This window comes from Aythya ferina (assembly GCF_964211825.1).
Source record: "Aythya ferina genome assembly, chromosome: 8".
Taxonomy (NCBI): Eukaryota; Metazoa; Chordata; class Aves; order Anseriformes; family Anatidae; genus Aythya; species Aythya ferina.
This window is the reverse complement of record NC_140304.1, coordinates 114,281-139,117: the sequence shown is the minus strand read 5'-3', so window position 1 is coordinate 139,117 and position 24,837 is coordinate 114,281. Positions and strand designations below refer to the sequence as shown.

General features: G+C 45.2%; 1 long non-coding RNA gene across 1 annotated transcript; it reads left to right on the top strand.

Moving 5' to 3' along the window:
- Positions 1 to 2,953: 2,953 nt before the first annotated feature.
- Positions 2,954 to 10,681, top strand: LOC311440660. Its single transcript, XR_014695524.1, has 2 exons — positions 2,954 to 3,538; positions 4,038 to 10,681. It is a non-coding gene; the product is annotated as an uncharacterized lncRNA (long non-coding RNA).
- Positions 10,682 to 24,837: the final 14,156 nt, after the last annotated feature.

Here is a 24,837-nt window from a genome sequence, read left to right as displayed (position 1 = left end):
CCTAATACTTACCCTTCCGTTTCCCTCAACCTAACCCTAAAATTAACCCTAACCATTACCCTAACACCTACCCTTACCCTAACCCTTACTCTAACCCTTACAATGACCCGTACCCTTACACATACACTTACACTTACTCTTACCCTAAACCTTACCCTTACCATAAGCCATATTCTAACAAATTCTACCCGTACCCTTACCCTTACCGTAATCCTTACCCTTTATGTTACCCTAAACCTTACCCTTACCCTAACACTTACCCTTATCGTAAACCTTACCCTTTCTGCTACATTTACCATTAGCCTAAATCTAAACCTTACACTTACCCTTACCTTAACCCAATACTTACCCTTACGTTTCCCTCACCCTAACCCTAAAATTAACCCTAACCATTATTCTAACACTTACCCTTACCCTAACCCTAACCCTTACTCTAACCCTTACCCTGACCCATACCCTTACACTCACCCTTACCCTTACATTACCCTAACTCTTACCCATACCATAACCCATACCCTAACACATATTTTTACCCTTAACCTTACCGTTACCCTTACCCTTACTCTATCTGTTACCCTTACGCTTACCCTTAACATAAACCTTACCATTAATCTTACCCTTACGCTAACCCTTACCCTTACCCTATCCCTAACACTTATCCTTATCCATACCCTTAACCTTACCCCAACCCTTACCCTTAAGCTGAACATAACCCTAAACCTTACCCCAAACCTTTCCCTGAACCTTACATTAACCCTAACCCTTAACCTAAACCTTACACTTACTCTTAACCTTAACCTTACCCTTAACCTTAAGCTAGTACTTAACCTTACATTTTTCTCACCCTAATCCTAAAATTAACCCTAACCATTACCCTAACACTTAACCGTTACACTTACCCTTATTCTATCCATTACTCTTACACTTTCCCTTAACATAAACCTTACCCTTTACCTTACCCTTACCATAAGCCATACATCAACACTTACATGTACACTTACGCTTACACTTATCCTAGTAATTACTCGTACAATTACCCTTAACCTAACCATAAACATTAAGGATAAGCTTAAGGGTCACCCTTAAGGTTACCGTTATCCTAACACTTACACTTAAGTTCATGGTAAGGGTTAGAGTAAGGGTAAGTGTTAGGGTAATGGTTAGGCTAATTTTAGGTTTAGGGTGAGGGAAACGTAAGAGTAAGTATTAGGTTACAGCTAAGGTTAAGGTTAAGAGTAAGTGTAAGGTTTAGTGTAAGGATTAGGGTTAATGTAAGGGTCAAGGTAAGGGTTGGGGTAAAGGTTTAGGTAAAGGGTAAATATATGTATATTCTAAGGGTGAGGGGTTAGGGTAAGGTTTAGAATTAGGGAAAGGGTAAGTGTAGCAGAAAGGGTAAGGTTTAGGATAAGGGTAAGTGTTAGGATAAGGGTAAGGTTTAGGGTTAGCTTAATAGTAAGGTTAAGGGTAATTGTATGAGTAATTGCTAGGGTAAGTGCAAGCGTAAGTGTACATGTAAGTGTTGTTGTATGGCTTATGGTAAGGGTAAGGTCAAGGGTAAGGTTTATGTTAAGGGTAAGCGTAAGGGTAACGGATAGAGCAAGGGTAAGGGTAAGGTTAAGGGTAACGGTAAGGTTAAGGGTACAAATATGTGTTAGGGTATGGGTTATGGTATGGGTAAGAATTAGGGTGAGTATAAGGGTAAGGGTAAGGGTAAGGGTACAGGTCAGGGTAAGGGTTAGAGTAAGGGTTAGGGTTAGGGTAAGGTTAAGTGTTAGGGTAATGGTTAGGGTTAGTTTTAGGGTTAAAGTCAGGAAAACGTATGCGTAAGTATTAGGTGAATGTTAAGGGTAAGGTTAAGGTTAAGAGTAAGGGTAAGGTTTAGGGTAAGGGTTAGGGTTAATGTAAGGGTCAGGGTAAGGGTTGGGGTAAGGTTTAGGGTAAGGGTTAGGTTAAGGATAAGTGTTAGGGTAAGGGTAAGGTTAATGGTAACCGTAAGTGTAAAGGTAAGGGTTACGGTAAGGGTAAGAATAAGGGTATGGGTAACGGTAAGGGCGAGGGTTAGGCTAAGGGTAAGTGTAAGGTTTAGATTTAGGCTAAGGGTAAGTGTAGCAGAAAGGGTAAGGTTTACGGTAAGGGTAAGTGTTAGGATAAGGGTAAGGTTTAGGGTTAGGTTAAGGGTAATGGTAAGGGTAACGGTAAGGGTAAGGGTAACGGTAACGGTAAGGGTAAGGGTAACGGTAACGGTAAGGGTAAGGGTTACGGTAAGGGTACGGTTACGGGTAGAAGTATGTGTTAGAGTATGGGTTATGGTAAGGGTAAGGGTTAGAGTAAGGGTTAGGGTAAGGGTAATGGTTAGGGTTAATTTTAGGGTTAGGGTGAGGGAAAAGTAAGGGTAAGTATTAGGTTAAGGTTAAGGGTAAGGTTAAGGTTAAGTTTTAGGGTTAGGGTTAATGTAAGGGTCAGGGTAAGGGTTCAGGTAAGGTTTAGGGTTAGGGTTAGGTTAAGGTTAAGTGTTAGGGTAAGGGTAAGGTAAATGGTAACCGTAAGTGTAAGGGTAAGGGTTAGGGTAAGGGGAAGAGTAAGGGGAAGGGGAAGGGGAAGTCTAAGGGTCCGGGTCCGGGTAAAAGTTAGAGTAAGGGTTAGGGTTAGGTAAGGATAAGTGTTCAGGTAATGGTTACGGTTAATTTTAGGGTTATGGTGAGGGAAAGGTAAGAGTATGTATTAGTTTAAGGGTAAGGTTAAAGGTAAGATTAAGTGTAAGGTTTAGGTTAAGGGTTAGGATTAGAGTAAGGGTTAGGGTAAGGGTTAGGGTTAATGTAAGGGTCAGGGTAAGGATTGGGGTAAGGTTTAGGTCAAGGGTAAAAGTAAGTATAATGGTAAGGGTAAGGGTGAGGGTTAGGCTAAGGTTTAGAATTAGGCAAAGGGTAAGTGTAGCAAAAAGGGTAAGGTTTAGGATAAGGGTAAGTGTTAGGATAAGGGTAAGGTTTAGGGTTAGCTTAATAGTAAGGTTAAGAGTAATTGTACGAGTAATTGCTAGGGTAAGTGCAAGCGTAAGTGTACATGTAACTGTTGTTGTATGGCTTATGATAAGGGTGTGAGGAATGTTTTAACAATTCGTGTCCATAAAGAACAATTCTGTTTGAATCCTGTCTGCCTCTGGGCCCTGCACTGGCAATTTAATTCTTGAACCTCAGCTGCAGTGTGTCCCAGTCTCCCCCTCATTCTAGTCAATTTATCACTCCTTAAATTTATGAACCTGTTTGCTTTTGTTATTCCGGACTTCTATTTCTAACACTGCTATAGATGTGTCTGTGAATGGCTGGGGAAGAATGTTTTAATTACTCGTGAAGCTCTTTGTGTTTGATGTCTGGGAGTTTCAGAACAACTGATAACAACTAGTGACTGTTATGGGATACTATGCGGATCTTTGGTATCTGGTTAGGGGAGCCGAGAGATTAAGAGGAAGGAAAAAGAAGCTGAAGGACGGCTGGGAGACAAGTCTTGAAGAGAATGTTCTATAAACTTGGTATGGTGCCAAGTAAGTACAAAGGGGGAGAGGAAGACTACGAGCCTTCAGCATGAAAGACCCCTAGAGACCCCCAGAAGAGACCCCAGAGGAGACTGCGCATGCTCCAGTAGGAGAGACTGCACCCCGGAAGCTAATTTTAATAATCTATTTTTTTTAGAAGTAGTAATGAATATGTATTAGTCTAGGAGCATAAAAATCAGCTGCTTGATGTAACTGGTGTGCGTCCTGGTGGAGCGGAGACTCCCGGTGCACCCAGCGCTGTTTGCTTACCTCTATTCCTTTATATTCTTTCAATAAATCCTATTTTTTTATTTAATCCTAATTTGAATCCTGAGCCATTTATAACAATTTTGGGGCTCGTCCAGGATGGCTATAGTTCCTGAATTCTGATTTAATCTAGGAGAGGCGCCCCACCATTTGGTGGCTCCTGTTTGAGTCAGATCGGGACTAATGCCATCCTGAACCTGAATAAAGGTAAGCAAAGAATTTGTTTTCGTTTTTTTTTGAGCTCCCTTGCTGGCTGTTTTTTGCCTGTAATTCTGCGCGCGAAGATCCGGACGAAGACGACAAGGTCGTTTGGATACCGTTCGGTTGGATTCCGGTGTCCGGAATCGAACCGGATGAAGACGACAGTCGTTTGTGGATACCGTCTGGTTCGATCCCAGACGAAGACAGCAGAGATGCTTGTGGATACCGTCCAGTTGGATTCTGGATGAATACGACTGATTCGTAAGATACCGTCCGGTTGGGTAAAGGTGCGGTTGCTAGTGTTTGTGTGTGAGAGTGTAACTGAGACTTCTAAAGTCCGTGTGGAGGTCTTTTTGTTTTCTCACCAGTTCTAATCTCATACATTGGTATGGTGCCAAGTAAGTACAAAGGGGGAGAGGAAGACTACGAGCTGATTAAGGAGGTACTGGGGAGGTATTGGGGAGGCAAGGGCAATCCCCAGACATGGACTGTATATCTCGAAACAAGACACTGGAACTCATGATAAGGAAGCGGCAGACGGACAGAGAAACAAACGTAAGGACTATAAATCTCAAAACTGGACATTGGAATTCATTATAAAGATACAACAAACGGAAGAATTGGCAACAACCAGCTCTCGCAATTAAGAAACATGCCAATTCAGCAGATTCCTGACCAAAGGTGAAAAGTACACTGTGAGGAAGACTCGGGGTCTTCCTCCCAAAGACCCCTGCCCACGTCCCAAAGACCCCTGCCCACAATTCTTGGAAGGCTCTGCGCAGGCGCAAGGTGCCAAAAGACTAATTAGCATGAGAAGCGAGGGAAGGCGGGGATAGGTAATGCATATGTATAGGTGCTTGTAGAATAATGATAGATTGATTGTATAAATTCAAGACTGCTTTCTGCTTTGAGTATGCACGATAGGTGGAGAGATCCCCCGTGCATCCAGCGCTGCAATAAAGAATATACCACTTAAAGGAATTTCGGCTTCGATCTTTGAATCAGAGCCTTCAGCATGAAAGACCCCTAGAGACCCCCAGAAGAGACCCCAGAGGAGACTGCGCATGCTCCAGTAGGAGAGACTGCACCCCGGAAGCTAATTTTAATAATCTATTTTTTTTAGAAGTAGTAATGAATATGTATTAGTCTAGGAGCATAAAAATCAGCTGCTTGATGTAACTGGTGTGCGTCCTGGTGGAGCGGAGACTCCCGGTGCACCCAGCGCTGTTTGCTTACCTCTATTCCTTTATATTCTTTCATAGAAGACAGCAGAGATGCTTGTGGATACCGTCCAGTTGGATTCTGGATGAATACGACTGATTCGTAAGATACCGTCCGGTTGGGTAAAGGTGCGGTTGCTAGTGTTTGTGTGTGAGAGTGTAACTGAGACTTCTAAAGTCCGTGTGGAGGTCTTTTTGTTTTCTCACCAGTTCTAATCTCCTGTCGGGGGTGCTGGGCTGGTGAAGAGAGGGATACGTGGGTGGGTGATAGGTCCTAAACCCCCTGCAAGACACTCTCACTAGGGGCAACCAAGGACTGTGGGAATTGCCACTAGTAAAATTCCCGGATGGGTCAGATAAAATCGAAGACCAAGGACCAGAAAGGGAGCAAATTACCAGATATATGACCAAAAAGTCCATTACGAATAATGATTAGAAATTGGAACAATAGGGGCCCCAGAAAATTAAAGAGTAAATTAAAAATGATCCTGTATTATATGATAGAATGACCAAAAGAACTCTTAAGACCCCATGTATTTTGATCCACGGAGGACGGGGTCTGTCAGGCTTTGAACATTAATAGTAGAATACCCATGGATCCAGAAAAGAGCAAGCTGAAACATTGGAATTAGAAATTTGAGAGCAATTGATTAAGAATGAATATGTGCTACATTTGTGCCTGTGCTGCACTTATACCACCAGATAACAGGAGCCTCTCGGACCCCGAGAACCAGATCAAAAACAACCTCATGGTTCGGACATTAATCAAGGGGTCTGAGATAAGGAGGACTGCTCACAAAGGGACAGCTTAGGAATATGTATATGTATAGGAATGTTCATGTATATGTAACTCTTTACTAGAGCAATTTGCCACGTTAGGCGTGCACGACTTTGGTGGGACTACCCGCCCCGTGCTGCATGGAACTGAGTAAACATACCTACTTTACAATCTTACTGATTGTGGAGTCAGCTTTCTGTGAGTCATTTTGGTGAGCCAGGCAGGAGACACTCTGCTCGGCTGCGGGATCGGCTGCAGCGCGGACGCCCCTAGGTGCACCCTGAGCGTTTTTGCTCGGAGGGGACTCCACTCTCAGCTGCTCACCGCAGGAGCAAAGATCTCCTGAAACTGCAGACAAACGGTATGTTTTCAGCTGCTGGAGGGATACTAACTGGAGTGTTAATAATTGTATGTGTTTTTATGTATGTATTTTGTGTTGACATTTTGTATATTGTAATATTTGCATATTGTATGTATTTTGTGTTGAAAGTATTTGTGTAAATGTAAGGGTTTGAAACAAAGTGTTACAAGTCACTTCACGAAGAACACAGTCAGAGACAATACTTGTTTGGTTGGTTATCATTCTAAATTATATTCCTGTGGTATGAATGAGATGTGCTGGAGGCCTCCGTGTGCGATTGTGCTGTGTGAGTGAGACGCAGCGTTGCTGCAAAGCGAGTGCAGAGTTCCGATCCGTTGTTCCGTACTCTCCACAAGGGGAGTGGGCAGAGACGAACGAAGTGCTTGACAGACTGAAAAGAAGTGCTGTTTTATCCAAGTTTTGAGTGGTGGTGCCCAGTGTATCTTGTGTATCTTGTGTATCCTATTTTTGCTCTTAAATGTTTTGACTGTGACAAGAAAAAGGCAGGAGCATGATATGACATGCTTTCTGCAACATATGAGGCCTGCACAGGCCGAGACCTGGACTCGCTGAGACCTGAACAGGCCGAGAGACCGGAGCGGTGCCGAGAGACTGGAGTGGCGCTGGGAGACCCGAGACACTACGGAGGGACTACCACTGGACGGAGAGAGCCCTGAGAGACGCTGCAGAGCCACGGACGGCTCTGAGACACAGAATAGACCGGACAGAAGCCGGAAAACGCGGGGAATTGAAGTAATTGCGGGACATCCAAGATCGAGTTGCTACGGGAGACCAGAGGCGTCAGTGGACACCGGTAGCCGACCCTCACCGTGTGGCCAGTCGGCACAGAGCAGAGGGGCGGACATCAGGACCCTGCAGCCTGTCTGACGTAACCATGGAGGCAGCGGCAGCAGCGGCTGTGCTGCTTCACTCTAGCATTCTTTTTATAAAAGGTTTATCTTGCAATGCAAAAAAGACTATTAGTCCCCAGATTGGTGTTATAACTGTTACTAATGACGACTAAGCTCTATTGCAGGGCAGGAGTGCAGAGACGCAGATTACACTGCCAAATGACCACCAGCAGGCTCTTTCACAAACCTAAGGTTGCAGCTGGCACTGCCTGCAGCCATATAGCAGACGTTACACTCTCTTTCCTAACTAGTAATCATGTGTCTCATCCATTTGTGGTGAATGGTCAGTGGCAAAAAGAAAAGGAGGATGCCACTGACACTAACAGCATGGGTAATAGGAGTAGTATAAGTGACACAGGTGACGGTGCGAGGCGAGGCGCTCTGCCTGCTGCTCGCCTTCGCCTGACTGTGCACTGCTGCCGACGGTGCTAGAGTAAAATGTGAAGACTGCTCAGATGGCAGTGATGAGAGTGTTTGTGTGAAGAAGATGTGTGAAGAAGATGTGTGCTGAATCTGACTTTGTGTGCAACGGTGGTCAGTGTGTGCCAAACAGATGGCAGTGTGATGGGGATCTGGATTGTGAAGATGGGTCTGATGAAAGTGCTGAGCTGTGTCATATGAGAACAGTGTCATGGAAATGTGATGGTGAAAAAGACTGTGACAGTGGAGAAGATGAAGAGAATTGTGGCGATGTGATAGAGATCCTTACTGTAAGGATGGAAGAGATGAAATTAACTGCCCTTCCTGGACCTGTAGGCCAGACCAGTTCAGATGTGAACTGTGTCCATGGGAGTAGGCAGTGCAGTGGTGTGAGAGACTGTCTGGATGGCACTGATGAAGCAAACTGTAACAATGTTATTCAGTGCTCTGGACCTGGCAAATTCAAGTGCAGAAGTGGAGAATGCATAGATATCAATAAAGTGTGTAACCAGCAGAGAGACTGCAAGGACTGGGGTGATGAGCCCCTGAAGGAATGCAACATAAATGAATGTGACTGTCCAGCTGTGAAACTGTGGAGATAGTGATGAATGCCAAAACCCTGTAGTCAAATCTGTATCAACCTGAAAGGCTATCAGATGAATCCTGCTACAGGAACCTGGAAAGGGCCATACGGCAAAGCAAATTAAATAACTGCTATTTAACTTGTCAGAAGATAAAAAATAAAGTGTTTCAACAAGCAGCCACGGGAGGGAAGAATCACTGAACCCTCGATGTGAGGGACTGTACCTTGTTTTACTGACTACTGAAACAGCTGTGAGAACTGCAGAAAGGGACCCACGCATCCAGAATAAAAGGACCAGTAACTACTGAAACTTGGAGGGTTGAGTCCGCTCCTGGGAAACTGAAACTCAAGCTAAGGGAGAACTAATATTCTGGCAACGAGGCTCTGCATGAATTAAGGATGCCAAATAAAAAGGACAAGCCTAAAGGGAGAAAAGGGAGAAGGCAAGACTGGGGCAGGACCCTCCACTGTGGTGTGTATGGTCTACCGAGGGAGGCAACCCCTATCGGTATTGACTGCCGAATGAGAGGGCCTCGACCGGACTTCTCCCACACTAAGATCAGGTTGTCCCGAGAAAATAACATTAAAAACCTCTTTTTTAAACCTATATAAAATTGTGATTCGTTTTACAGGAGCTGGATCACCCTGACAGGCCGAACGGTAACACAAGTCTGAATCGACCCTGAAGGCGTTTGCCTATTATGATCCAGCTACATGGGCAGAAGACAGATCCTGGGGCTATAGGACCTCAGTATATATACTTAATAGAATAATTAGGTTATTAGCTGTAATAGAAATAGTTATAAATGATGAGAACTGATCTAAATGAGTTATAAAGATGAGAACTGCTTTGTATCAAAATTGCCTAGCTTTGGATTGTTTGCTAGCACAAGAAGGAGAAGTCTGTGGAAAATTTAACTTTAGTAATTACTGTTTAAAGATTGATGAAAAGGTGTTTCTTCCTAGTAACTGATAGAATGTTATGTTCTGGTTTAGGATGAGAAGAATGTTAATAATATGCTGATGTTTTAATTGTTTTTAATTGTTACAGAGCAGTGCTTACACCAAGCCAAGGACCAAGCCAAATTCAGCTTCTCACTGTCCTGCCAGCAGGCAGGCTGGGAGGAGGGCCGGACTGCTCGGGGTAAGGTTGGGCATCGGACAGCAGGTGGTGAGCAATTGCATTGTGCATCACTTGTTTCGTACACATTATTACTAGTAGTACTATTATCATCATTATTGTTATTATCTTCTTGTTTTTAACTCAACTCACAGGCTTCACTTTCCCATTTCTCTCTCCCATCCCAGAGAAGGAGGGGGGAGGTGAGCGAGCAAACACAAACCTGGAAGGATATGGAATGGGATTTATTTTCATGGCTGCCTGGTGGACCATGGGTCAAAAGAGTGTTATTTTTATTGTTATGTGGTGTAATTACGTTATTATTTGTACCTTGTATGATACCTTGTCTTACATTATTAATACACCGGGTGATAAATAGTACATTTGTAATAACTTCATTAAAAAAAGAAGGGAATATGTCAATTATGATGCTTAAGAATTGGACCCTCCAAGAACAAACTGATGAAATCCAATTATTAATAACAGAAGAGACACGAATTGGGGATGTTAAAAAGAAGATAAGGGATTGTGAGGAATGTTTTAACAATTCGTGTCCATAAAGAACAATTCTGTTTGAATCCTGTCTGCCTCTGGGCCCTGCACTGGCAATTTAATTCTTGAACCACAGCTGCAGCGTGTCCCAGTCTCCCCCTCATTCTAGTCAATTTATCACTCCTTAAATTTATGAACCTGTTTGCTTTTGTTATTCCGGACTTCTATTTCTAACACTGCTATAGATGTGTCTGTGAATGGCTGGGGAAGAATGTTTTAATTACTCGTGAAGCTGTTTGTGTTTGATGTCTGGGAGTTTCAGAACAACTGATAACAACTAGTGACTGTTATGGGATACTATGCGGATCTTTGGTATCTGGTTAGGGGGGCCGAGAGATTAAGAGGAAGGAAAAAGAAGCTGAAGGACGGCTGGGAGACAAGTCTTGAAGAGAATGTTCTATAAACTTGGTATGGTGCCAAGTAAGTACAAAGGGGGAGAGGAAGACTACGAGCCTTCAGCATGAAAGACCCCTAGAGACCCCCAGAAGAGACCCCAGAGGAGACTGCGCATGCTCCAGTAGGAGGGACTGCACCCCGGAAGCTAATTCTAATAATCTATTTTTTTTAGAAGTAGTAATGAATATGTATTAGTCTAGGAGCATAAAAATCAGCTGCTTGATGTAACTGGTGTGCGTCCTGGTGGAGCGGAGACTCCCGGTGCACCCAGCGCTGTTTGCTTACCTCTATTCCTTTATATTCTTTCAATAAATCCTATTTTTTTATTTAATCCTAATTTGAATCCTGAGCCATTTATAACAAGGGTTAGGTTAACTTTAAGGTTTATGTTAAGTGTAAGTGTAAGGGTAACGGAGACAGTAAAGGTAAGGGTAAGGGGAATGGTAAAGTTAAGGCTACAAGTACGTGTTAGGGTATGGGTTATGGTAAGGGTAAGTGTTAGGGTAATGGTTAGGGTTAATTTTAGGGTTAGGGTGAAGGAAACATAAGGGTAAGTGTTAGGGTAATAGTTAAGGGTAAGGTTAAGGTTAAGAGTAAGTGTAAGTTTTAGGGTAAGGGTTAGGGTTAATGTAAGGGTCAGGGTAAGGGCTGGGGTAAGGTTTAGGGTTAGGGTTAGGTTAAGGGTAAGGATTAGGGTAAGGGTAAGGGTATGGATAAGGATAAGTGTAAGTGTTAGGGTAAGGGTAATGTTAAAGGTAACAGTAAGTGTAAGGAGAAGGGTTAGGGTAAGGGTAAGAGTAAGGGTATTGGCAACAGTAAGGGTGAGGGTTACAGTAAGGGTAAGTGTAAGGTTTAGATTTAGGCTAAGGGTAAGTGTAGCAGAAAGGGTAAGGTTTACTGTAAGGTTTAAGGTTTCGGCTTAGGTTAAGGGTAAGGGTAAGGGTAAGGGTAATTGTACGAGTAATTGCTAGGGTAAGTGTAAGCGTAAGTGTACATGTAAGTGTTGTTGTAGGGCTTATGGTAAGGGTAAGGTCAAGGGTAAGGTTTATGTTAAGGGTAAGCGTAAGGGTAACAGATAGAGTAAGGGTAAGGGTAAGGTTAAGGTTACAAATATGTGTTAGGGTATGGGTTATGGTATGGGTAAGAATTAGGGTGAGTATAAGGGTAAGGGTAAGTGTAAGGGTACAGGTCAGGGTAAGGGTTAGAGTAAGGGTTAGGGTTAGGGTTAGGGTAAGTGTAAGGGTTAGGGTAAGGGTTAGTTTTAGGGTTAAAGTCAGGAAAATGTATGCGTAAGTATTAGGTTAATGTTAAGGGTAAGGTTAAGGTTAAAAGTAAGTGTAAGGTTTAGGGTAGAGGTTAGGGTTAATGTAAGGGTCAGGGTAAGGGTTGGGGTAAGGTTTAGGGTAACGGTTAGGTTCAGGATAAGTGTTAGGGTAAGGGTAAGGTTAATGGTAACCGTAGGGTTACGGTAAGGGTAAGAATAAGGGTATGGGTAATGGTAAGGGCGAGGGTTAGGCTAAGGGTAAGTGTAAGGTTTAGATTTAGGCTAAGGGTAAATGTAGCAGAAAGGGTAAGGTTTACGGTAAGGGTAAGTGTTAGGATAAGGGTAAGGTTTAGGGTTAGGTTAAGGGTAAGGGATAGGGTAAGGGTAAGGGTTACGGTAACGGTAAGGGTAAGGGTTACGGTAAGGGTACGGGTACGGGTAGAAGTATGTGTTAGAGTATGGGTTATGGTAAGGGTGAGGGTTAGGGTAAGGGTAAGTGTTGGGGTAATGGTTAGGGTTAATTTTAGGGTTAGGGTGAGGGAAAAGTAAGGGTAAGTATTAGGTTAAGGTTAAGGGTAAGGTTAAGGTTAAGTTTTAGGGTTAGGGTTAATGTAAGGGTCAGGGTAACGGTTCAGGTAAGGTTTAGGGTTAGGGTTAGGTTAAGGTTAAGTGTTAGGGTAAGCGGAAGTTGTATGGATAAGGATTAGTGTAAGGGATAGGGTAAGGGTAAGTGTTCGGGTAAGGGTAAGGTTAATGGTAACCGTAAGTGTAAGGGTAAGGGTTAGGGTAAGGGGAAGAGTAAGGGTAAGGGTAGGGGAAGTCTAAGGTTATGGGTCAGGGTTAAAAGTTAGACTAAGGGTTAGGATTAGGGTTAGGTAAGGATAAGTGTTAGGGTAATGGTTACGGTTAATTTTAGGGTTATGTTGAGGGAACATAGCAACAGTGCGCGCAGTCGCAGAATATACCAGGATGTGCTGAGTAATCCCAGAATTAGCAAGGTATAAAAAGGGACCCTGGCAGGGGTGAGGTGCGTGCCGTTGGCGGAGCTGAGACTCCCCGGCTGCCCAGTGCTGTTTTGCTTGATGTTTGCTTACTCAATAAATTCCTTTCTATGATTAATACAATGCTCTCTGAAAATTAATTAAGGGGGCAACTTATAACACTTTGGACGCTCAAAACCCAAACCCAAAAACTTTGGACGCTCAAAACCCTATCCCGAAAACAGGACGCTCAAAGCCCTAACCCAAAATCATTAGGATGCTCCAAGCCCTAACCCAAAAACATTCGGACGCTCAAAACCCAAACCCAAAACATTAAGGTGCTCCAAACCCTATCCGGAAAACATTAGGAAGCTCAAAGACCTATCCCAAATACTTAGGACGCTCAAAACCCTATCCTGGAAACACTGAGATGCTCAGAACCCTATCCTCAAAATTTAGGACGCTCCAAACCCTAACCCAAAAACATTAGGACGCTCAAAGCCCCAACCCAAAACATTAGGACGCTCCAAACGCTATCCTGGAAACATTAAGATGCTCAAAACCCTATCCTGAAAACTGAGGATGCTCATTACCCAGACCCAAAATATTAAGATGCTCAAAACCCTAACCCAACTACTTAGGATGCTTGAAAGCCGATCCCAAAAAATTAGGGCACACAAAAGCCTAACCCCAAAAATTAAGATGCTCAAAATCCAAACCCCCAAAATTAGGATACTCAAAACCCTGGCCCTGGAGAACCTAACCTGAAAAAAAAAAAAAAAAAAAAAAAAAAAAGATCTTAAAACCCTAACCGTAAATAACTGACCAAAAATAAAACCTTAAGACTCTAACCCTAAAAAACATATCAACACTACAACCCAAAAAACTCTAATACCCTAACACGCTAACCCTGAAACCCTTAAAACCCTAACCCCCAAATCCTTAAAACCCTAACCGTTAAAACTCCAACCCTAAAAACCTTAAAATCCTAAACATAAACCCTGAAACCTCTTACCCTGCAACCCAACCCTAGTGCCCAATCCCTGAAACCTTAAAACCCTGAATCAATCTGTAGCAAATAGCATAGGCTGAGTCGAGGATCTCAGTACAGTAGCATTATTATTCGAGATTACAATGGCGGGTGTCCCACAAGCAGGAGGGTGCCTACTAATTCCATACACAGTTTATACACTTTTTTTTTCTGCTGAGGACCGGGACCCTCCCGACCCTCCCCTGTTTCCCCTTTAACTGTGCTATTCAAGGTTCATAATCTAGCTGGTGCTTCACAGAAAATACACAGCTGCTGGCCTGTTACAAGTCACATTTCTTTTGAGGTTTTTACTCTTTGAGGTGGTAATGTTTCTTACGCCGTGATTTCCACCTAATTGCTGTAAGGATTCTGGTTGTCTGCGTTTTACAAGGTTGTCTGTTATAATAAATAAAAGTCCCAAATAGGATTACAATCAAAGTTTACAATTCACTGAATGAATAGAGGTAAGCAAACAGTGCTGGGTACGCCGGGAGTCTCTGCTCCACCAAGACGCGCACCAGTTATACACCAGTTACCTCCCTTAAGGGATATAGAGAAGCCCTCTCAGATACATCCGTCCTACTTCTCCTGCATGCGGCCGGAGGTCGGTCTAATTCTGGTGCTGTTGGTGGTGGAAGCTGGGGCAACGGTGGTACTGGTGGCGATACCACAGCCACCGGAGGGGGAGCCGCCGGGAGTGGATTGTTAGGATATGGAGGTGGTAGCTTATCCAACGGCTCACGTTTATCTTCTTTTTCTTTTTCATGTTCTTCTTGTTCTTCAAATTTCTTACCTGCTTTTAGTGTAAATATTGAGGCTGGAAAAGGACGTGAAGTCCTCCTGATCCATAATCCTGCATAATCACTTTCTTCCTGGCTAAAAGGTTCCTTTGAATTAACATGGATATTTAAGGCCTGGAAAATCCAGTCTTTGAAGGATCCAAAAACAGGCCAAAAGACATGTAGTCTTAAAGGCTCCTTTGGCCATTCTGTCACACAATACTGGACCATTTTTAATTTACTTTTTCCTTTTCTGGGGTCCCTATCATTCCAATTTCGAATCGTTATTCCTAATGGACTTTCTGGTGGTATGACTGGTAATTTGCTCCCTTTCTTCTGGTCTCTGGTCTTCGATTTTGTCTGACCCATCTAGGAATTTTACTCTGGCAATTCCCACAGCCCTTGGTTACCTTAGTAAGAGTGTCTTGCAGGGGGTCGAGGACCTATCACACACCCACAAATCCTATAGGAATCCCTTCGGTCCTTCACCGGCCAAGTCCCTCACGGGAGATTGGAACCGCGGTTAGAAGACCTCCACAATCGCTTCAGAACTAAGTTCCATCTCAGTCACACTCTTACACACACAGGCAACCGAACCCCACCCAACCGAACTGTATACGCTTTAAATGCTTACGACTCCGTCATCTTCGTTCGGATCTTCACACACACAATTATGGGCAAAATATAGTGCTGCAGCTGGCAAGGGAGCTGAAAAAAAGAATCAGAAACTTTGCTTACCTTTATTCAGGTTCAAGATGCCATTAGTTCCGACCTGACTCAAACAGCAGCCACCAAATGGTGGGGGTGCCTCTCCTAGATCAAACCAGAAATCAGGAACCAAAGCCCTCCCGGACGAGCGCCCTCTTGTAATAAATGACTGGGTCCCAAATAGGATTGCAATTGAAATTTACAATTTATTAATTGAATAGAGGTAAGCAAGCAGCGCTGGGTGCGCCAGGAGTCTCTGCTCCACCAAGACACACACAAGTTACATCAGGCGGCTGGTTTTTATGCTGCTAGGCTAATACATATTCATTACTACTTCTACAAAAGGCAGGGTTATTCTAATTAGTTCCCAGAATCCAAACCCTCCCACTGGTGCAGGCGTTATCAGTCTCCGGTGGTCCCTCTGGGGGCCGCTCGTACTGAAGGCTCGTAGTCTTCCTCCCAGGCTTTTCTCTTGTCCATCTCCTTTGTCCATCTTGGCTGGATGGCAGACACTTGCATAGTGTCCCATGCAACAGTTGTAATAGTTAGCAGTTATTCTGAAACCCCTTTGTTCTCTTATCCCCTATTGACCCGAATTGCTGGACCATTCCTTTGCAAGATTCAAGAACTATATATATTAACCACTCTGGTTTTCTCAGACTTTTCATCATATCATGCGGCCCTAGCATTGTTCCGTATTGACACGAATCAGATGAACTCATTTCACACTGTTAAGCTGTCTTATCACTGCAAGCATATCTCAATACCACCTTCCTTCCCTCTACAGGATGTAACTGCGCAAAAACAACATTTTTATTCCCACAACCTTGATCCCCTTACCCTGAAATCCTTATTCCCCTTAAACCTAACAACTCTAACCACAACCCTAACCCTTATTATCAACCCCCTAACGCTAATGACACTGACTTTAATCCAAACCCCAAACTGCCCCTAACCCCAGACAACCAACAACGAAACACACACACACAAAGATGGAAACTACAAAAAAGGCAAAACCCACGATACAGGCCCCAAATCACAAATACGCAACCAAAATGCTACAGAAAAGCCCCAGATGCAGGCCCCAAATGCTACTGCTAGGCCTCAAAAGCTCAAGATGCATCCCAAAGCAAAAATGCAGGCCCCAAACGTTACAGAAAAGCCCCCAAACCCAGGCTGCACAAGTCTACAAGCAGGCCCCAAACTGCCAACAGAAGCAGGCACCAACCACACCCAGATGCAGACCCCAACTGCCCACAAGCAGCTCCTACCCCACCACCCCCTCCCAAGAACTGGACTCCACCCAGACACTGGCCCAAGACCCGGACCCGACCCCTGCCAACCCCCCTACCCTCCCCCCGACACAGGTGTACAAGCAGCTCACAACCCGCCCCTTCAGAGACCGGTCCCACTCCCCCCACCCCCCGCAAGACACGGGATGCGGAGGTGTACAACCAACTCCCAACTCCCTCCCCCTCAAAGGGAGGCCCCAAAGACCCCCAAATGGAGGCTCCTAGAGTGAACAAACAGCTCCCAACTTCCCCAGGCACAGGCCCACCCCCCCCCCCCCAAACACAGGCCACAAAGGTGTATAAACAGCCCAGACCCCCCTCCAAGACCATGGCCCCTATAGTGTACAAGCAGCTCCCAACCACCCACAGATGCAGGCCCCAACCCTTCTCAAAAGGGAGGCACCTAGAATGCATGAGCAACTCCCAACCAGCCTAAACATAGGTCCAAAAGTGCACAAGCAGCTCCCAACCCCCCTCAAATACAGACCCCAAAAGTGTACAAGTAGCTCCCCCCCTGAGACAGGACCCAAAGGTGTACAACCAGTTCCCAACACCCCTGAGACACAGGCCCCAACCCCCCCCCCCCAGACACAGCGACCCAAATTCTACAAGCAGCTCCCAACCCCTGCCAGGCAGGCCCCCTACCCTATACAAGCAGCTCCCAACCCTCCCCCCCCCCCCCAAGGGAGGCCCCCAAGCCCCCCACAAACACAGGCCCCTACAGTGTACAGGCAGCTCCCAGCCACCCCCAGATGCTGGCCCCAAAGTTGTACAAACAGCTCCCAGCCACCCTGCAGAAACAGATTCCTACATTGTACAAGCAGTTCCCAGCCCGCTAGACACAGGCCCTGACCCCCCACACATGCAGGCCCCAAAGGTGTACAAGCAGCTCCCACCCCTCCCCCAGACGCAGGTCCCAAGCCCCCCCCCCAAACACAGGCCCCTACAACCAGCACCCAACCCCCTACCCCCGATGCCAGGCCCAAAGGTGTAGAAGCAGCTCCAAACCTCCTCCCTCAACCCAGGCTCCAACAGTGTACAAGCACCTCCCAACCAACCCTCCCCTTCCCCGCCCCCCCCCCCCCCCCCGCCCCCTGACACAGGCTCCAAAGGAATACAACGAGCTCCCACCCCTCCCCCAGATGCAGGCCTCACCCCCCCCCCCGCCCCCAGAAGCAGGCCCCAAAGGTGTAGAGTCAGCTCCCAACCCCCTCAATGCTGGCCCCTAGGGTCTACAAGCAGCTCCCCCCTTGCCCCCAGATACCGGCCCCCAGACACAGACCCCAAAAGCCTAATCACAGGCCCTGAACTCTAGAGGCAGGCTCCAAAACCCAGGACAAAGCCCCAGTGGTTCGAGACAGGGCCCAAATCCCAGACACAGGCCCCAAACGCTAAACATATGCCAAAAAAAGTATTAGTGCTGGTGCCAAATGTTACAGACAGGCCCAAAAGCCCGAGATGCTCAAGGCTGAGACGTAACTTGGCTTTCTGAATTACTGGAAAGCAGCTTTCATTCTCAGATAATTGTGTGCAGGCTAGATAGGATGGGGCTTCAGGCACCTCTTCACCTGAGGAAACACACTGCCATCAGGCACCGCTGTGCCAGACAAGCTTGTTCTGCTAGAACACCCTACTCAGATGCACTGTGGCATTCAAGTGAACTGCTTTCATGCAAATATAACGACTGATGTTACAACCCACCTTGCCTGTGGCACCTGATGAACAGAAGAGTAAGCCACCGCAGCGCTTCAAAACCATCCCTGCACGTGCCGCTCCTTGTCGCTCTCTGGCCTTATCTCATATCCTTATCCACTTCTGTGGAGAGCCTGCCACGGCACCTGCAAAGCAAGACGGACACCTTTCATAGTCACCTTGTGCTACTTGGTCGTTCTGCTCCAACCCAGCTCATGACCAGCCCCTCTTCTTACACAGCTCTTCAGAGTGCAGTTTGCTCCTTTGAGCCTGTGCGAGACACCTGTGAAAGAAAAAGAAACACATAGGCCGATGCAGCATCCAAAGACACAGCACAACTAGGTAAGTTACTCTCATCTGCTCCCTTACCTCTGCCGCTTACCAGCCCCCGAGGCAGATGCTTCAATCTACCCTCTTCAAACAGTTACAACACCTCTAAAAGACAAAGAGGGGATGCCTAGAGGAACAGTGAGACCTACAACACAACAACTGCTACATCTGTTCCTCACTCACCTTGCCAGAGGCAGCTCTGCGCGTGACGTCCCAGGTTGTACACTGCGTTACCTAACCCTTACCGTAACCCTTACCCTAAACCTTCTCACCCTTACCATTACCCAAATCCTTACCTTTACTTTTTCCTTACCCTTACTCTTTCCTTTAACCATAACCTTACCCTTACCCTATACCTTACTCCAACCCTTCCCCTTACCTTCCCCTTCCCCTTACACTTAACCTAACCCTTACCCTTCTGCTTCCCCTAAAACATATCCTAACACATTCCCTTACCCTTACACTTTCCCTAACCCTTTCTATTACCCTTACACTTACTCTTGCCCTAATCCTTGCTTGCACCCTTACACTTATCCTAACCCTTACCCTTACCCATACTCAAACCCTTACTCTAACCCTTACCCTGACCCGTACCCTTACCCTTACCCTTAACCTAAGCCTAAACCTTAAACCTTACTTTAAAGCTTACCCTTTCTGCTACACTTACCCTTAGCCAAAATCTAAACCTTACACTTACCCTTAGCATAACCCTCACCCTTACCATTACCCATACCCTTATTCTTACCCTTACCGTAACCCTTACCTTTACACTTACGGTTACCATTAACCTTACCCTTACCCTAACACTTATCCTTAACCTAACCCTTACCCTAAACCTTACCCCAACCCTTACCCTGACCCTTACATTAACCCTAACCCTTACCCTAAAACTTACACTTACTCTTAACCTTAACCTTACCCTTAACATTCACCTAATACTTACGCATACGTTTTCCTGACTTTAACCCTAAAACTAACCCTAACCATTACCCTAACATTTAACCTTACCCTAACCCTAACCCTTACTCTAACCCTTACCCTGACCTGTACCCTTACCCTTACCCTTGCCCTTATACTTACCCTAATTCTTACCCATACCCTAACACATATTTGTACCCTTAACCTTACCGTTACCCTTAACCTTACCCTTACCCTTACTCTATCCGTTACCCTTACGCTTACCCTTAACATAAACCTTACCCTTGACCTTACCCTTACCATAAGCCATACAACAACACTTACATGTACACTTACGCTTGCACTTACCCTAGCAATTACTCGTACAATTACCCTTAACCTTACTATTAAGCTAACCCTAAACCTTACCCTTATCCTAACACTTACCCTTATCCTAAACCTTACCCTTTCTGCTACACTTACCCTTTGCCTAATTCTAAACCTTACCCGAACCCTCACCCTTACCTAAATCTAACTAAAATCTAACCATTACCCTAACCCCTCACCCTTACAATATACATATTTTTACCCTTTACCTAAACCTTTACCCCAACCCTTACCTTGACCCTTACATTAACCCTAATCCTTACACTAAACCTTAAACTTACTCTTAACCTTAACCTTAGCTGTAACCTAATACTTACTCTTACGTTTCCCTCACCCTAACCCTAAAATTAACCCTAACCATTACCCTAACACTTACCCTTACCCTAACCCTTACTCTAACCCTTACAATTACCCGTACTTTTACACATACCCTTACACTTACCCTTACTCTTAAACTTACACTAACCCTTACCCTTAACTAAATCTAACCCTTACACTAAACATCATCCTTACCCTTACCATTATCCCTTCTCTTACCCTTATCCTAAACATTTCCCAAACCCTTACCCTTACATTAAACCTAACCCTTACCATAACTCTTAACCTTATCCTTAAACTTAACCTAATACTTACCCTTCCGTTTCCCTCACCCTAAACCTAAAATTAGCCTAACCATTACCCTAACACTTACCCTTACTCTAACCCTTACCCTGAACTTAAGTGTAAGTGTTAGGATAACGGTAACCTTAAGGGTGACCCTTAAGCTTATCCTTAATGTTTATGGTTAGGTTAAGGGTAATTGTACGAGTAATTACTAGGATAAGTGTAAGCGTAAGTGTACATGTAAGTGTTGATGTATGGCTTATGGTAAGGGTAAGGTAAAGGGTAAGGTTTATGTTAAGGGAAAGCGTAAGGGTAACGGATAGGGGTAAGTGTAACGGTTAAGTGTTAGGGTAATGGTTAGGGTTAATTTTAGGATTAGGGTGAGAAAAATGTAAGGTTAAGTACTAGCTTAAGGTTAAGGGTAAGGTTAAGGTTAAGAGTAAGTGTAAGGTTTAGGTTAAGGGTTAGGGTTAATGTAAGGTTCAGGGAAAGGTTTGGGGTAAGGTTTAGGGTTATGTTCAGCTTAAGGGTAAGGGTTGGGGTAAGGTTAAGGGTATGGATAAGGATAAGTGTAAGGGATAGGGTAAGGGTAAGGGTTAGCGTAAGGGTAAGATTAATGGTAAGGTTTATGTTAAGGGTAAGCGTAAGGGTAACGGATAGAGTAAGCGTAAGGGTAACGGTAAGGTTAAGGGTAAAAATATGTGTTAGGGTATGGGTTATGGTATGGGTAAGAGTTAGGGTAATGTAAGGGTAAGGGTGAGTGTAAGGGTATGGGTCAGGGTAAGGGTTAGAGTAAGGGTTAGGGTTAGGGTAAGGGTAAGTGTTAGAATAATGGTTAGGGTTAATTTTAGGGTTAGGGTGAGGGAAACGTAAGGGTAAGTATTGGGTTAAGGTAAGGGTAAGTGTAAGGTTTAGATTTAGGCTAATGGTAAATGTAGCAGAAAGGGTAAGGTTTACGATAAGGGTAAGTGTTAGGGTAAGGGTAAGGTTTAGGGTAACATAAAGGGTAAGGATTACGGTAAGGGTAAGGGTATGGGTAGAATTTGTTAGAATATGGCTTATGGTAAGGGTAAGGTTTAGGGTAAGAGTAAGTGTAAGTGTATGTGTAAGGGTACGGGTCATTGTAAGGGTTAGAGTAAGGGTTAGGGTAAGGGTAGGTGTTAGGGTAATGGTTAGGGGTGAGGGAAACGGAAGGGTAAGTATTAGGTTAAGGTTAAGGGTAAGGTTAAGGTTAAGAGTAAGTGTAAGTTTTAGGGTAAGGGTAAGGGTTAATGTAAGGGTCAGGGTAAGGGTTAAGGTAAGGTTTAGGGTTAGAGTTAGGTTAAGGTTAAGGTTTAGGGTAAGGGTAAGTTATATGTATAAGGATAAGTGTAAGGGTAAGTGTTAGGGTAAGTGTAAGGATAAGGATAAGTGTACAAGTCAGGGTAAGGTTTAGAGTTAGGATTAGGGTTTGGGTTAGGGTAAGGGTAAGTGTTAGGGTAATGGTTAGGGTTAATTTTAGGTGTATGGTGACGGATAAGAAAGGGTAAGTAGTAGGTTAAGGTTAAGCGTAAGGTTAAGGTTAAGAGTAAGTGTAAGTTTTAGGGTACGGTTTAGGGTTAATGTAAGGGTCAGGGTAAGTGTTTGGGTAAGATTTAGGGTTAGGGTAAGAGTAAGTATATGGGTAATGGTAAGGGTAAGTGTTAGGGTTAGGGTAAGTGTAAGGTTTAGATTTAGGCTAAGGGTAAGTGTAGCAGAAAGGGTAAGGGTTACGGTAAGTGTAAGTGTAAGGATAAGGTTAAGGTTTAGGCTTACGTTAAGGGTAAGGGTAATGCTTTGGTAAGGGTAAGAGTAAGGGTAAAGGTAAGGGTTACGGTAAGGGTAAGGGTACTGGTAGAAGTATGTGTTAGAGTACGGCTTATGGTAAGGGTACAAGTAGCTCCCCCCCCAGAGACAGGACCCAAAGGTGTACAACCAGTTCCCAACACCCCTGAGACACAGGCCCCAACCGCCCCCCCAGACACAGCGACCCAAATTCTACAAGCAGCTCCCAACCCCTGCCAGGCAGGCCCCCTACCCTATACAAGCAGTTCCCAACCCTCCTCCCCCCCCCCCCCCCCGAGGGAGGCCCCCAAGGCCCCCACAAACACAGGCCCCTACAGTGTACAGGCAGCTCCCAGCCACCCCCAGATGCTGGCCCCAAAGTTGTACAAACAGCTCCCAGCCACCCTGCAGAAACAGATTCCTACATTGTACAAGCAGTTCCCAGCCCGCTAGACACAGGCCCTGACCCCCCACACATGCAGGCCCCAAAGGTGTACAAGCAGCTCCCACCCCTCCCCCAGACGCAGGTCCCAAGCCCCCCCCCCAAACACAGGCCCCTACAACCAGCACCCAACCCCCTACCCCCGATGCCAGGCCCAAAGGTGTAGAAGCAGCTCCAAACCTCCTCCCTCAACCCAGGCTCCAACAGTGTACAAGCACCTCCCAACCAACCCTCCCCTTCCCCCCCCCCCCCCCCGCCCCCTGACACAGGCTCCAAAGGAATACAAAGAGCTCCCACCCCTCCCCCAGATGCAGGTCTCAACCCCCCCCCGCCCCCAGAAGCAGGCCCCAAAGGTGTAGAGTCAGCTCCCAACCCCCTCAATGCCGGCCGCAAGGGTCTACAAGCAGCTCCCCCCTTGCCCCCAGATACCGGCCCCCAGACACAGACCCCAAAAGCCTAATCACAGGCCCTGAACTCTAGAGGCAGGCTCCAAAACCCAGGACAAAGCCCCAGTGGTTCGAGACAGGGCCCAAATCCCAGACACAGGCCCCAAACGCTAAACATATGCCAAAAAAAGTATTAGTGCTGGTGCCAAATGTTACAGACAGGCCCAAAAGCCCGAGATGCTCAAGGCTGAGACGTAACTTGGCTTTCTGAATTACTGGAAAGCAGCTTTCATTCTCAGATAATTGTGTGCAGGCTGATTAAGGAGCTATTGGGGAGGCAAGGACAATCCCCAGACAAGGACTGTATATCTCGAAACAAGACACTGGAACTCATGATAAGGAAGCAGCAGGCGGACAGAGAAACGAATGTAAGGACTATAACTCTCGAAACTGGACATTGGAATTCATTATAAAGATACAACAAACGGGAGAATTAGCAACAACCAGCTCTTGCAATTAAGAAACATGCCAATTCAGCAGATTCCTGACCAAAGGTGAAAAGTACACTGTGAGGAAGACTCGGGGTCTTCCTCCCAAAGACCCCTGCCCACGTCCCAAAGACCCCTGCCCACAATTCTTGGAAGGCTCTGCGCAGGCGCAAGGTGCCAAAAGGCTAATTAGCATGAGAAGTGAGGGAAGGCGGGGATAGGTAATGCATATGTATAGGTGCTTGTAGAATATTGATAGATTGATTGTATAAATTCAAGACTGCTTTCTGCTTTGGGTATGCACGATAGGTGGAGAGATCCCCCGTGCATCCAGCGCAGCAATAAAGAATATACCACGTAAAGGAATTTCGGCTTCGATCTTTGAATCAATTTGGCGACCCAGATGGGACAACCTCTCTGCCGGACCGCAGGACCCGCTGGGAACAGGACTCCCTAGGGTACCCCCGGGATTTCCCGGAGGGACTCCTCGACTCACCGGATCACTGCGGAGGCAGACAAGGACCCCATCATTGTAAGTGAGTATATTCTCTATTCTGGTTTGGTTTTCTGGTAGACCGGTCATCTGGAACTGTCTGTAAGTCAGAAGGTGATCTTCTGCGAGGCAGTGTTTGGTATATACTTTGTGGTTATCACCATAAGTACATGTTTGGGGACCTTAAGGAAGGAGCTCGCTTTAAGGTCCATCTGGAATTGTGTTGTCTATTTCGGTTTTCTGACTCATGGAGTATGGTATTTAACTCTGGTTATTGTTACTGCGATTTTGGCTATTTTCCTGGTGGTAATAGTAGGTTCGTGGCATTGTTATAAGAAAGATATCGTTACGGTGTTACACAGTTCGGTTTTCTGACTTATCGCATGTGGAATTTGACTCTGACTATTGTTACTGTGATTTTGGCAATATTGCTGGTAATAGTAGTTTTGTGACATCGCTACTGAAAGATATTGCGTGCCCGTATTTTTGTGAGTGATACGTTTTGTGATACGCTTTTGTAAGTAACATGTGTATTCTGAAAGTGTAAACTGGAAACTGGGGGGGGCAAACAAGCAGTGAAATTTTAAAGAAAAGTGTGTTAGGATGTGTTTTAAGTCACTGGAAGGATATTGGAGGATCTGCCGGTGGAAGTGTGAACAGGAAAACATCGATAAAATATCGTAATCAGTGGTGGCCGCTTTATAAGCTGGAATGTGGAGAAAAGTGGCCCCTAAATGGAACTTTAAACTATAATATTTTGCTACAGTTAATGTTGTTTTTTGAGAAGCAGAACAGGATGAAATGTTGTATACTGATGTTTCAGCATCTTGGTGGGAAAAGGTAGGGAATTAAGTTGGCCCCTGACTGAACCTTTGATGTTGGCATTAGAGAAGTACAGGCTGGAGAAAGATAAAGGAAGTGTTAA